The sequence below is a fragment of the Tachypleus tridentatus genome, chromosome 13 (assembly GCF_004210375.1).
Source record: "Tachypleus tridentatus isolate NWPU-2018 chromosome 13, ASM421037v1, whole genome shotgun sequence".
Taxonomy (NCBI): domain Eukaryota; kingdom Metazoa; phylum Arthropoda; class Merostomata; order Xiphosura; family Limulidae; genus Tachypleus; species Tachypleus tridentatus.
Window position 1 is genome coordinate 28,455,370 of NC_134837.1, and position 12,819 is coordinate 28,468,188.

Here is a 12,819-nt window from a genome sequence, read left to right on the forward strand (position 1 = left end):
TATTTAAACATTTTACTTGGTAAACTGAACCAGTAAGTAATAATTATTAAATATATAGATTCCGGTTGAACCAGTGTCTGTTGTTGTGTTTTGCGTGAACTACACATAAATATACTTCAACTATATACTTCTTGTCGTCACTGTGTTTAGAAGACGGTAATGATTTTCTACCACACATATATGAATAAAAGTACAAAGTTACTCAGACAGTAATAGTTTCTTTTATTTACCAGAACGTCAACGTTCATCAGCCGTCTACTGAAATGTCAAGAAAGAGAGCGGTATCACGATCTATACTTGCTTGTACATTAATTAAATATACGAAAATAAATAAGGGTTTTCCTAACATATACGTATAAGTGTGTAAATACATGAATTCCCATATATTTGTATATCTGTGGAAACAGATATTCAGGCATATGAAATTGATTTACTCGCCAGCGCGTAATTATATTTACAGTCAAGCAAGCAAGTCATTATTATTGTATTAGGGCAACAACACCCTGTAAGCATGTGCCTTTAATATGCACGAGACTTTACACGTCACCTAGCTACAGTAGTCAGTTGTCTTTAATCTGCTTTTGACGGTGTCTTTCATCGACGCTACACTTGCTGCGTCCTTTTGATAGTGTAATTAATGAGTCTGGCCCTACCAGCCCTAGGGAATTCTGGGAGCCGCCGCAAATTAGTCGCCTAATCAAAGCCTTACTGAGCAACTCACGGTATATATTGAGAAGCAATGCTGAGTTAATACGTAGGAACAGACTATTTGAACGCGTTTTTTAACTCAGTTGTAATTAAAAGAGAACAGAGAATCCAATATGAAACAGAGGGACAGACGCGTTTATATGAACGTACAGAGAGACAAGACGAATTATCTCTGTAGACTTTAAGACTTTAATTGCTTCTTAATTATATTACCAGCGCTCTCTGATTTTGAAGAATAGGAAATAGAAAAGTAATTCATCAATACATTGAAAGTTAACATAAATGTTTTCGTAATTTTAATTGCTTCGTAAGTTGTACTAATTAAACGAGGATTTGAATGAGAGATTGGATCTGCGCTCTACGTGAGCCCTCAGCTATAGTCGAAGTAAATGATTTATAGTTTAATTTCGAATGCGTATATGAAGTAAAGGAACAAGCAAAAAAGACCTGTAAATAAGTACGTGCACGTGTACATACATACAACACTTGGTAGATTGTAAACATGCATGTGTAAAGTGGTTTTTGTGTAATTTTTTTATGGAACTGGAGAGAACATTCAAACTAATCAGTGTATGTATATATGCATACAAGTTTGTTTTGGAAAACCTTCGTATATGTTTTCCGTTAGGTGCTATTAATTTTGGACAAACTTTCTGAATGTTACAGCAGAATTATTTTAGAGCACTCTGAGCCACAGTTAGGACAACTAGGTGTCTCATACACTTTTTATAGGATTACAACTATCATTGTTATTTTATATGATTGCCCACAGTTCGTAGCATTTTATAGATTGAAATATTTTTTTCTTTAAAATTATGATCTTGGCGAACCTGCTAGTTAAAACAGTCAACCCACAAGTAGCGAGCTCGAATCCCATCACCGTACATCTTCGTCCTCTCAACCATATGAACGTTATATTGTGCTGGTCGATCCAATCGTTTGTTACTAAAAGAGTAGTCCAAGAATTGGCAGTGGCTTGTGTTAACAAGCTAGCTACCTTCCCTCTAGTCTACCAATCTAAAATTAGGGACGGCTACTGCAGATAGTCTGCGAGTAGACTTGCGCAAAATTCATCAAACAAACAAAAAGCATAAAATGTTGTAACAAGTGTTTCTTCTTTTATTTAGGGTAATTCAAACTCTGAACACATTTCATTGTTTTAGTTGTTATTTATAGACTTATTTCCCGCTGCGCCATTTGCTTCTATATATTGTTTGCAGATACAGTCTGTGAATACATGTCTAAAGAATGTTTCTGATTAGCTTAGGTTTAACTAAAGTTACTTACTGATTTAATTCGGTTTAAAGCATTTTGTCATTTATTACTGACTATGAGCAATAAACTTATCCAAACTGCAAAAAACAACAACATAATTTGTAAATAAAACAAGTATTCCTTACAATAAAAAGGCTGAAATTATAAAAAAAATATTTGTAAAATTAAAACATTTAAAATATTTTTTGTACTAGAGCATTTGTTCACACCACTATGACAATTTTTTTAAAAATAACGTTCTGGTTAACACCTAGAGCGTTTCTTCACACCATTATGACAAACTTTTTAAAACAACTTTCTGGTTAACACCTAGAGCGTTTCTTCACACCACTATGACAAACTTTTTAAAACAACTAACACCTAGTTCTTCACACCACTATGACAAACTTTTTAAAACAACTTTCTGGTTAACACCTAGAGCGTTTCTTCACACCACTATGACAATTTTTTTTAGAAATAACGTTCTGGTTAACACCTAGAGCGTTTCTTCACACCACTATGACTAACTTTTTAAAACAACTTTCTGGTTAACACCTAGAGCGTTTCTTCACACCACTATGACAAACTTTTTAAAACAACTTTCTGGTGAACAGCTAGAGCATTTATTATAAAACAAGACGGAAAATTACGATTTTTTCAATTTTTTTGCGTTTTATTTCTGAGAATCCAAAAATTTCTCACAAATTAATACATGATATGACCGCCTTTATTTTTCATAAGATCATTAATCCACTTTGGCAGAGTCCACAAGTTGACTGCAATCTTTACTAATTTTTGGATCACGGTACCACACCTCAATTAGCTTATCTTTCGTAGTACAGTCTTTTCCCTGAAGTCTTTCTTTACAAATTGCCCAAAGATTTCAATAGGATTTAAGTCCGGAGAGTTTCCAGGCCAGTCCAGCACCTTTATTCGCGTTGTAGTAAAAAAAAAATTCACAAGTTTCGATGTGTGGCACGGAGCCAGATCTTGCTGAAAAATGCCAGATCCATCTGGAAATCTCTTTTTCAATTCTGGAACGACTCTTCTCTGCAAAACTTCGATGTACTGTGGTCCTTGCATCATATCTACTACGATATGTAAGCCTCCGACGCCATAGTAGCTGAAAAAGCCCCAAAACATCTTCTTCAAGGGATGTTTTACGAACTGATTGATGTGAGTTTTTCGAAGTTTCTCACCTGGAGATCTGCGAACATGCAGACTTCTTTGACCCTGTACGAAAAAATGAGTCTCGTCACTGAATAACACCTTCCTCCATTGTTCTTGTATTTCAGACCCCATTGATACTGTTTTTTTCTTCATTGAGTTGGTAAGAAGTTGCTTTTTGACTGGTCTCCTTGTCCTTCTAACGCAATTTCGAATGACGTAATATTCCTCAAAATGTCGTCATATATCCCAAAAATAGATCGACCATACTGCAAAACACAGCTAATGACGCCGTCTGTGTGAAAAAATGACTTTTAAAGGAAATCGGAGGGTCCAGCGAGCCTACACCGGCCGCCATGTTGAAAATATTGTAAAATGACCATTTGTTTCAATTAATTTGCACAAGGGTGCATGCCATTACTAGAATAAATTTATTTTAGAGTACAAGTTGATGAATAATTTAACTTCACGCCGCTTTAATTTAGGAACATATTCGAGTAACTTTATAGATTAATATTTTATTGATTGAGTGAAAATATAAAGTGTACATTCTAATTTGCTTCTAAACAGTAAGTCCAAACCGATATATTAATGAGATCCAGTAGGAAGGAAGTAATCTTTACTTCCTCTTTTTTTTATGGAAATAAAAACAAAATATGAGAGAAGCTTACTTCATTTTGATGTCATTAAGTCGACATCACAACCCTAATAAAAGGGGTTAACGAAATGATATCTTAGAGGAGTGTTATCAAAATATCAAACGTCTTGTTTAATGGAAGCAAAACGCGTAAACCATGGTTCGGAAAGCAGAATTTTCGAGTGTGGTCTCGTGGGTAGCGCGTGCTTGGATTGGGAATCCACAATTTCATGGATCGCGTCCCGTTGCCTCACAATTGCGTAAATAACAACAAGAAGTCCTAAAGTAAAAACTGTAAATCTGAATCATGTTTTTTATTATTAAGGAACATGATATCGCAAGAACATGGAAATTAACTTTGCTTATTCTAAATTTTAAACATTGTAAATATCACAAAGTCATGATGTCCAAATTGTCTTTCTTTCAAGAAGACTCTGTCCTACCAAACATGCTTGCCCTTTCAGCCGTAAGCGCGTTATGAAGTTACGGTCAATTTCACTGTTAGTTGGTGAAAGAGTAGCCCAACAGTTGGCGGTGGGTGGTGATGACTAGCTGCCTTCCCTCTAGTCTCTCACTGCTAAATTAAGGATGGTTAGTGCAGATAACCCTTGTGTAGCTTAACGCGAAATTCAAACCAAACTAGTCAGTGTACTGTACATTTAAGGACACCTCATTTAAAGGTCTTGTTTAATTAAAAATACAAAGACTTTAACGATAAAAATAATTTTCTGTGACAGTTCTGGATGTTAAATAAAAAAAGCAAAGGATCTTGCATATCTGAGTTACAGATTGTACTAAGGACGATCGCAACATGGAACCCTGTTTAAACTCTGTGTGAGATAGTTATTTAAAAAAAATAAATAGAAATCGCAATGTATGTCTGTAAAAACCACAATGCCAAGAACACATCAGGCTCTGTATCTGAAAACTAAACAACAGTTCCTTGCAAAGGTTTAGTTAATCGATTCCTCAGCGTGTGATTCGGAGAATGAAAATATTACCAGTCGCTAATTCAATGAGTGGATTTCTAACCCTCAGAGCCTCATGCATGACGGTCAGTTTCCTGCATCAACAAACAATCAGAAGAGGGCGTTATTGCCCCCCCCCACAAGTTATATAATGACATTAAGAACTTAATCTCATCTTATAATCCGCAATAGATATAGGTTCCATTCATGCTGTTAAAACGATTAGCGATGGTTGGAAGAAAAATAGTGGATGTGGAAGAACAGGCGCCCGAGATGCACGTGTCTACTCGGTCGAGAAAGTCTTCTGTTATTCATTCATGAATTTCCCTTTCGTCCAATTAATTTACCTATAATCCTCGGTACCAGAATCGGCATTAAGCCTCATGTTTTAATATTTCACCCCGCACGTGCTGCTTAAAAAGGAAATTTGCTTTATAATTCAGAGCGGTGATTCACGAAAAGCTAACACTCCAAGCGAGTCTTGAATGCCTTCCTGTCAAGTTACGAAGCATGCGAGAGCTACAAAGGTATTACCACACGTGAAAAAGCCTGACTTCCCCTATAGTGAAGGCCACTCTGTAGTACAGGCCTTTGTACCTTCCAGGCTGAGAAGAATTGCATACACTAGTCCAGAAGTCGTCCAGAAAACATTACACAGGACTAACGTACTCGAATAAGCAGAAAAACTTAATTTCCCAAGATTGTGGACTAAAATATAGGATTTTAAGTTTTAAAAGTCACGATTAGGAGCTTAATAAATAATAGATTCAAATTAAAGCTTAAAAGTGTGTTGAATTATCTATGGGGGATGTTGTAGTTCATAGTAAAAAAATAAGTGGGTACAATAACCTGTCCAAACTGTTACGTGCCCGAGAAAATCAATGTTGATACTCAGCCAGTTCTGAACGCGAATATTTAGAAAAGGTTCATCAATCACCAACACTTAACACAAACATTACTTATCATCTTTAGGCATCTAGAAATAAATATTTACGAAAGTCAACAAACGTTTAGAAATGAAATATACAAGAGTGTCAGAGACACTATAGTTATAGTGAACAGCCACACGTGGAACACAATAAATAAAAACATACTTTCTATCTCAGGACGGTTGGTATGGGTATTAACACTTTTACCAAAATGAAGAAGAGAACAACGTTTCGACCTTCTTAGGTCATCTTCAGGTCGAAAGAGAACGTTGTTCTCCGCTTTATTTTGGTAAAAGTGTTAACACCCATACCAGCCTTCCTGAGATACATTTTTATTTCAAGTGGGTTTCTCGTCGTCACGGGCAAACATACTTTCAAAGCGAGAATAATGTCCACTTTCGTACTCGATTCTTGTCTCTCGGTCACATTTTCGTGACATGAAGGACGAATAAGCACGTGATTAGAGTAATAGCTGGAAATGTATTTTTCATATTCGTCTGTAGGCATGTTTTCTCCTAGTTACTATGAATTTGATCACAGTTTTTTTTTTAATCCTAAGATATTCGTTCTCTGCTACTTCAGACGTAAACGCCAAACAATTATAATAATGTTCACCCAAGCATGAGATTTTACGTATGAAAGAGTCCGACATGCTGTTGGCAGATAGTGTGTGACTGGTCAAGTTACATTGTTGCTCTATCTACGTCCGAGCACATAACTGTTGGCAGATAATGGTGTGACTGGTCAAGTTACATTGTTACTCTATCTACGTCCGAGCACATAACTGTTGGCAGATAATGGTGTGACTGGTCAAGTTACATTGTTACTCTATCTACGTCCGAGCACATAACTGTTGGCAGATAGTGGTGTGACTGTTGAAGTCACGCTCTTACGCTAATTTACATTCACGCACACCAGTATGTATATATATACAGTGTTTCAAATGAAGAACATTTTTTGAATGATACATTGTTAAGTGATAAAGGTCCAATATCAGACAAAGGACACTTTATCGTCAGATATAAACCGACTACCTCAACTTTGATCATTTGTCAAATTAATAACCTTGAAAAATGGTAAAACTCTCCCGTCAAGTTTTAAATGAACGGTTTCTCTCATTTTGTCGTTTCAAGAATCCAGCTATCTCTGAAACTAATCTTAGAACATCTGTTTTGCATCACTCTTCTAGTTTTAAGTGTGACGAACGTCTTGAGAACTAACTATACACTCTGTTCTCTACCCATGTGGGGCCGGAGAGGGATTTGTAACGAGGTAAAATTCCCTAAACTTCCTGACAAGAAACTGTAGAAACTCTGTTCTTAGCTCCAGCAGTCGACGTCAACTATTTAAACAATTTACTGACGAATTTTGAAATTAAAGATTGTGATGCCGTAATTCAAGAACGTGCTTATAACTATGCGCAGTTATAACTAAATACAACCAACAACAACAAAAAAGGTAACTATTAATATCTAACTTTTCTCCCTTATTTTAACTTATCGATTAAGATGTTCTTGAGTAAGAATGTTTAATAGAAATATAATAAAAAAATATCAACATTTCTTTTAGGAAATTCATCCAACATCTATGACCATTGCCGTTAAACTGTCCATTTAAAAACATTACATAAATATATTGGCAATCAGAAATGTATAAAATTTACAGCCAAATTAATGGTATAAAATCATTCAGTATACAATTAACGTTAAAAACAACACAGGTTACTTCAGAATTCGGTATCAGCACACAATGAATGATTAGAAAGTTCAGAACACAGCACAGATTATTGTTGCAATTCACTACCAGTGCACAGAGACCGGTCATAAATGGTGACTGACCAGCTACAATCCAATAGCAACTGGAAAACTAGATGACCAAATACTAAATCAGCTTTTAAAGAATCGAGGTATGAAACAATTTATGATCGGATGCTGAGACAAAACCACCAAAGGTTTGTATTGTGAACAAAATGTAGAATCGATATACAAACCTAGGTAAAAGCAACCGCCCAATCTCCAAAATACGTTAATGAAGGTTAATCACATAATCTGTAATGGGATCTTTAAATACAGTACATACGTATATACGGTTTACATGTTGATATCTGTTGTACAGTCGTTCAATTTCGTTTTATAGAGATTAGGGTTCAGTGTATTAACTGATACTGTCTTTGTCTTTATGATGCATAAAGTATTGCGATAGGAATGTGATAAATCATATTATCTCATTAGTGGATACGGTACAACCATGCCAAACATATTAGCATTATTGCCTAGGGAGAATTAAAAACAACAACTTTTTAACTGTTTTGAAACATGATAAAACATTCTTGTGAGACACAATAGATGAACCTATGTTTAGAAGTGAGGTTTCCTGCTAGATTAAGTGTCAACATACACTAACAGTTTGGACTAACAATCGCCTTGGATCAATGAAATGAGCAAAAAAGTGCTATATATTGAATCGACCGAACATGGCCATTACCTGGTGCGTTCTCCCAGCACGTGGTGTTCAGTCAGTCAGACATGCCTCGCTCCGCCTTAGACGTGCCCACATCATGTTGACAGCTGGAGATCAAACGCACGTGGCGTCACCACTAATGTGATTCAAATAACGTGATAGGGGGACCAGTCGACCGATCATTCTATTGAGCAAGATAATTACACTGCTTATGATGAGCATTTGTGCGTGTAGTGTTGATGTCGAACAAATGCTAGATGCTTGGATGCACAACTACACCGAATACCCCGTCCCCAATCAAGAGGTTTGGCCTCTAGGTTGTTGTAGGTGGCCATGCTTAACATTTTCCTTTTGTCTTAAAGACGAATTTACTTGGGCCATTTCAAATATCCATAAAAACAAAGTTCAGTCCAGAATTGGCTTTTATAGCATATGACTCTTGAGTGCCCTCTCTCGGTAATGATGTTAACCAATAAGCATCGTTCTACGATAATAGGAACGAACCTGTATATTTAGTTTAATAAAATTACACAACCACAAAAGTGACTCTATTGACACCAAAGAATTCAGTAACGCGGGGTCAAGTTCCTATTTTCTTTGGCCAGTTATCCTTACAGGGTATACATATTTGGCGAAGCTAAGAACATTGAGAAAACATTCTTCCACTTTTCATCTATCTCATACCGCAAAAAGTTAATAAATAACAAATATAAAATTATTAATCTGAAAAAAACATTAGTTTCAGGAAAGTATATGAACTCCTTGCTACAGAGCCGCAGAGAAAGAAGCAAAAAAGATGATAAGATGATAGGAAAGACATTTCAAAATAATTAATCAGTTTGTAACATCCACAAAATCTGGCTTAATATTAAAGTGTCTTATGCCACCTTAATTCGTTATGCACTGAAGCCTTGGTCCTTCTTATACAGGTTTCTCAGCGATAACAGGTGCTGACTGATAGGTTACTTGGTCTCGATGTGATTTTGGGAAATGTCATCAGACTAGAAAAATAATTAAAAAATATATTAGGTTCTATAGATGTGTCGAAGTACTGGCATAGAAGTGGGAAAAGACATTAAGTTTTCAGAAGACATTAACTTATTAACTTACCAGCCAGAGAAGTGGTAAAATACATTAACTTACCATTCCGAGAAGTGGAAGAAAACATTAAGTTACCAGCCAGAGAAGTGAGGAAAGGCTTTAAATTACCGAAGTACATACCGTGTTTCTCCGATAATAAGACCTACCCATAAAATAAGACCTAGTGTGATTTTTGGGGATAGTTTTAATATAAGCCCTACCCTTAAAATAAGCCCTAGTTAAGAGTGGCAGGAAGAGGAAAGAAATAAAAAAATAATAATTTATTAATTAATTTAATAGTTAGTTAATTAGTTTGTTTAAGTATTAATCAGTTAGTTTAAGTATTAATCAGTTAGTTTAATAGTTTAATAATAGTTTATTTTAAATGGTTAGTTTAATAGTTTTACTTTGTAACTTCATTTTTTTAATATATCAAAATAAGACATCTCCCGAAAATAAGCCCTAGTGTCATATTTTGGAGTGAAAATTAATATAAGCCCTGTCTTATTTTCGGAGAAACACGGTAGGCCTGGGAAGACAATGGGTGATGTAGGTCAAACAAGACCAATGCTGGACCTTAGTGGTATAAGGTATTTCAACAGAAGAAGTAGATTAATTATTGTGTTTAAATATGATTACACTTTATAACATCACTTCAACAAAGGCAGTGTTGCTCGCCTGAAAGAAATATTGAAGACAGTGTAGAAAGTACTGTTCATTTGAAGAAAGATTGCAATTATTGTCCTCATGAAAATGTTTCTTGCTAGCTGGAAGATAACAGTTGATCCTTTTACTTAATGGACTACGAATACTGGAGCTAAAATCTAAGCCTTATTGTTACAGAAAAGCATTATTACAGACTTAGTATTGTATTGTGTCAGTGACACAGTTACGAGAATTAACACGGGTATTCTTACACATCTTTAATTATTTTACGCTATTTCCATATCATCTTTAACTTTGTATAGCTATATTTACGTGTATCAAAATATATTAATACAATGTTCATCGATCCCACTGTTTAAAATTTATATAAATATTACTTCAGTTATACTATACTATTTGTATTTTAAGTCCAAATATATAAAATCGTAATTTTTGTCTTTAATCTATTTGTGTATATGTGTAATTGCACATAAATATCATAAAACTCCATTAAAGATGTCGGTGTTTCTTTCTTTGACTCTAAATGTTATATTCAAATATTTGTTGCAAACCTGATAAAAATAAAATATATATAAAACGCGATTTCTTGCTGACATTGTCCAAAACTTATTTTAAACCGTTTTAAGTCGTGATAACAATATTTTAGAAATATTAAGATTTCTGTTACGTTTCATCAGTTTATATTTTAGTTTTAAAATCTGGCACCGGATACATCGCGAGTCCAAACCTTGCAAACAGTGGACGTAAAGTCACTTAGTCCTCGTGTTTTTCTGCGTTTCGTTTAAAGTTGTGATTGCTGGATTGGATGGTTTTAAGACCAGTCCAAGTTTAGCTACTACTCCAAATCCTATCGTTCAGCTCTGAGGAACATTTTATTACTCCGAATCTAAACCCGTCAAAACCAGAGAACCCGTTTCATCCACCACTTGAGCTAAGAATATTAAACATATAATACTTTCTTTGCCATTCACTCGTCTAGAGAAAGATAACAACAAACTGCATGGCTGTTATTCGGCACTTGTGATAATAAACAGGCACGTCAAGAAAGCGTTTTTAATATATCTTTTACTTGGTGATATAGTGGTATATCGAGCTAATAATTTACTTTCTTATATGAGAATATGTTTATCATATTGCGTATTAATATCAGAAGAAGGTTTTTTTTTCAAAATTTTGATGACGAAAAACATATTTGGAAGCGGTATATGCGAAGTATTGGAAATGTGCTATATGGTTATATAAGCGCGTTGTCATTGTTGTGACCCAATTATTGTATTACGAATGCGACTGTAGTATGATGTTATATGTAATTGACCGTGGTAATGTATTATTTATGTAAATATTACAACGTTAATCATTCAAGATAATTCGATTGTTCAAAGGGAGATATTTTGTAATGAATGTTTTAAGCGCGTTATACACGTTGGCGTGCAAATTACCGCCTTTCTCTTGTTGCTAGTCAGGATCCTTGTTGCTAGTCCGGATCCTTGTTGCTAGTAAGGATATAGAGGTTTACATATCAGAACAAGATATGAGTAAATAAAAAAAACAATCTTTAAGTTCACGTAGATGGCCCGGCATGGCCAAGCGTGTTAAGGCGTGCGACTCGTAATCTGTGGGTCGCGGGTTCGCATCCCCGTCGCGCCAAATATGCTCGCCCTCCCAGCCGTGGGGGCGTTATAATGTACGGTCAATCCCACTATTCGTTGATAAAAGAGTAGCCCAAGAGTTGGCGCTGGGTGGTGATGACTAGCTGCCTTCCCTCTAGTCTTACACTACTAAATTAGGAACGGCTGGCCCAGATAGCCCTCGAGTAACTTTGTGCGAAATTCAAAAAAACAAACAAACAAGTTCACGTAGAGGCGCTTGAGCTTGAAAGTTCTTTTACCGATCCCAAAAAAAAACACACACACATAAAAACAAACGATGAGTGGTCAGATCCATGACGTATGCGAAATAGAATGCCAAACAGCACTGTGATTGGCTTTAAAGTTGAACAGGTTTGTATGAATAAAAAAGGAAGGATAGAATTTCCAGTGGATAGAACAAGTTCAAAACATTACGACGTTTACTGTCAATGTTGCGTTTCGGTGTAATAAGCAAGACTACGTTGCGTCTCAGCGAATACGACATTACTTTTAGTTTAATATGCAAGGGAATATTTCGTTTTCATGTTATGTACAAGGGGATATTACGTCTCTGGGTAATAAAGAAGTGTACAGTGGTGTCAGTTTAATATAAATTGTTTGTTGTTTTGAATTAAACACAAAGCTACACAATGGACTATCTGTGATCTGCCCACCACGGGTATCGAAACCAGAATTTTAGCGTTGTAAGACCGCAGACATACCGCTGAGCCACTGGGGAGCAGCTTAATATAAGAGAAAACGTTGCACCTCAGTGTAGTATACAAGGGGACATTACATTTCATGGTAATATACAAAAAGACATTGCTCTCAATGTAATATAAGAAAAGCCGTTGCGCCTCGGTGTAATATAAGAAACGTCGCGTTTAAGTTAATAAACGAAGATAGGAGATTTGTTAAAGGTGTGGAAAAGCAACTTCTATTCTTCATTTCACGTGTCCATAGGTCATCAACAACCCCTGTTTGATTACTTTTATAGTCAGTGTGGTTCGAAACGCTTTAGCTTAGAAATTCAACTTTCTCAGAAACGACTTAATGAAAATATTAACTACTAAGTGCATTTATTAACGCACAGAAGAACAAGACAAAAATGTTAACATGAAATATAGTGATAAGTAAGTACGTGATCTATAAAAATTACAATTAAAGTTCAACATGTATAGAATTAAAGTGCATGGTTGGTCTATAAAATTACAGATTTGAAATTGAAGGTATGTGTAACAATAAAAGAAAAAACCAATTGAGATTCATGGCAGTAAAGCCTGTTAGTTTTGTTTCGCTATGAAAGCTTACAGCTCCATAAA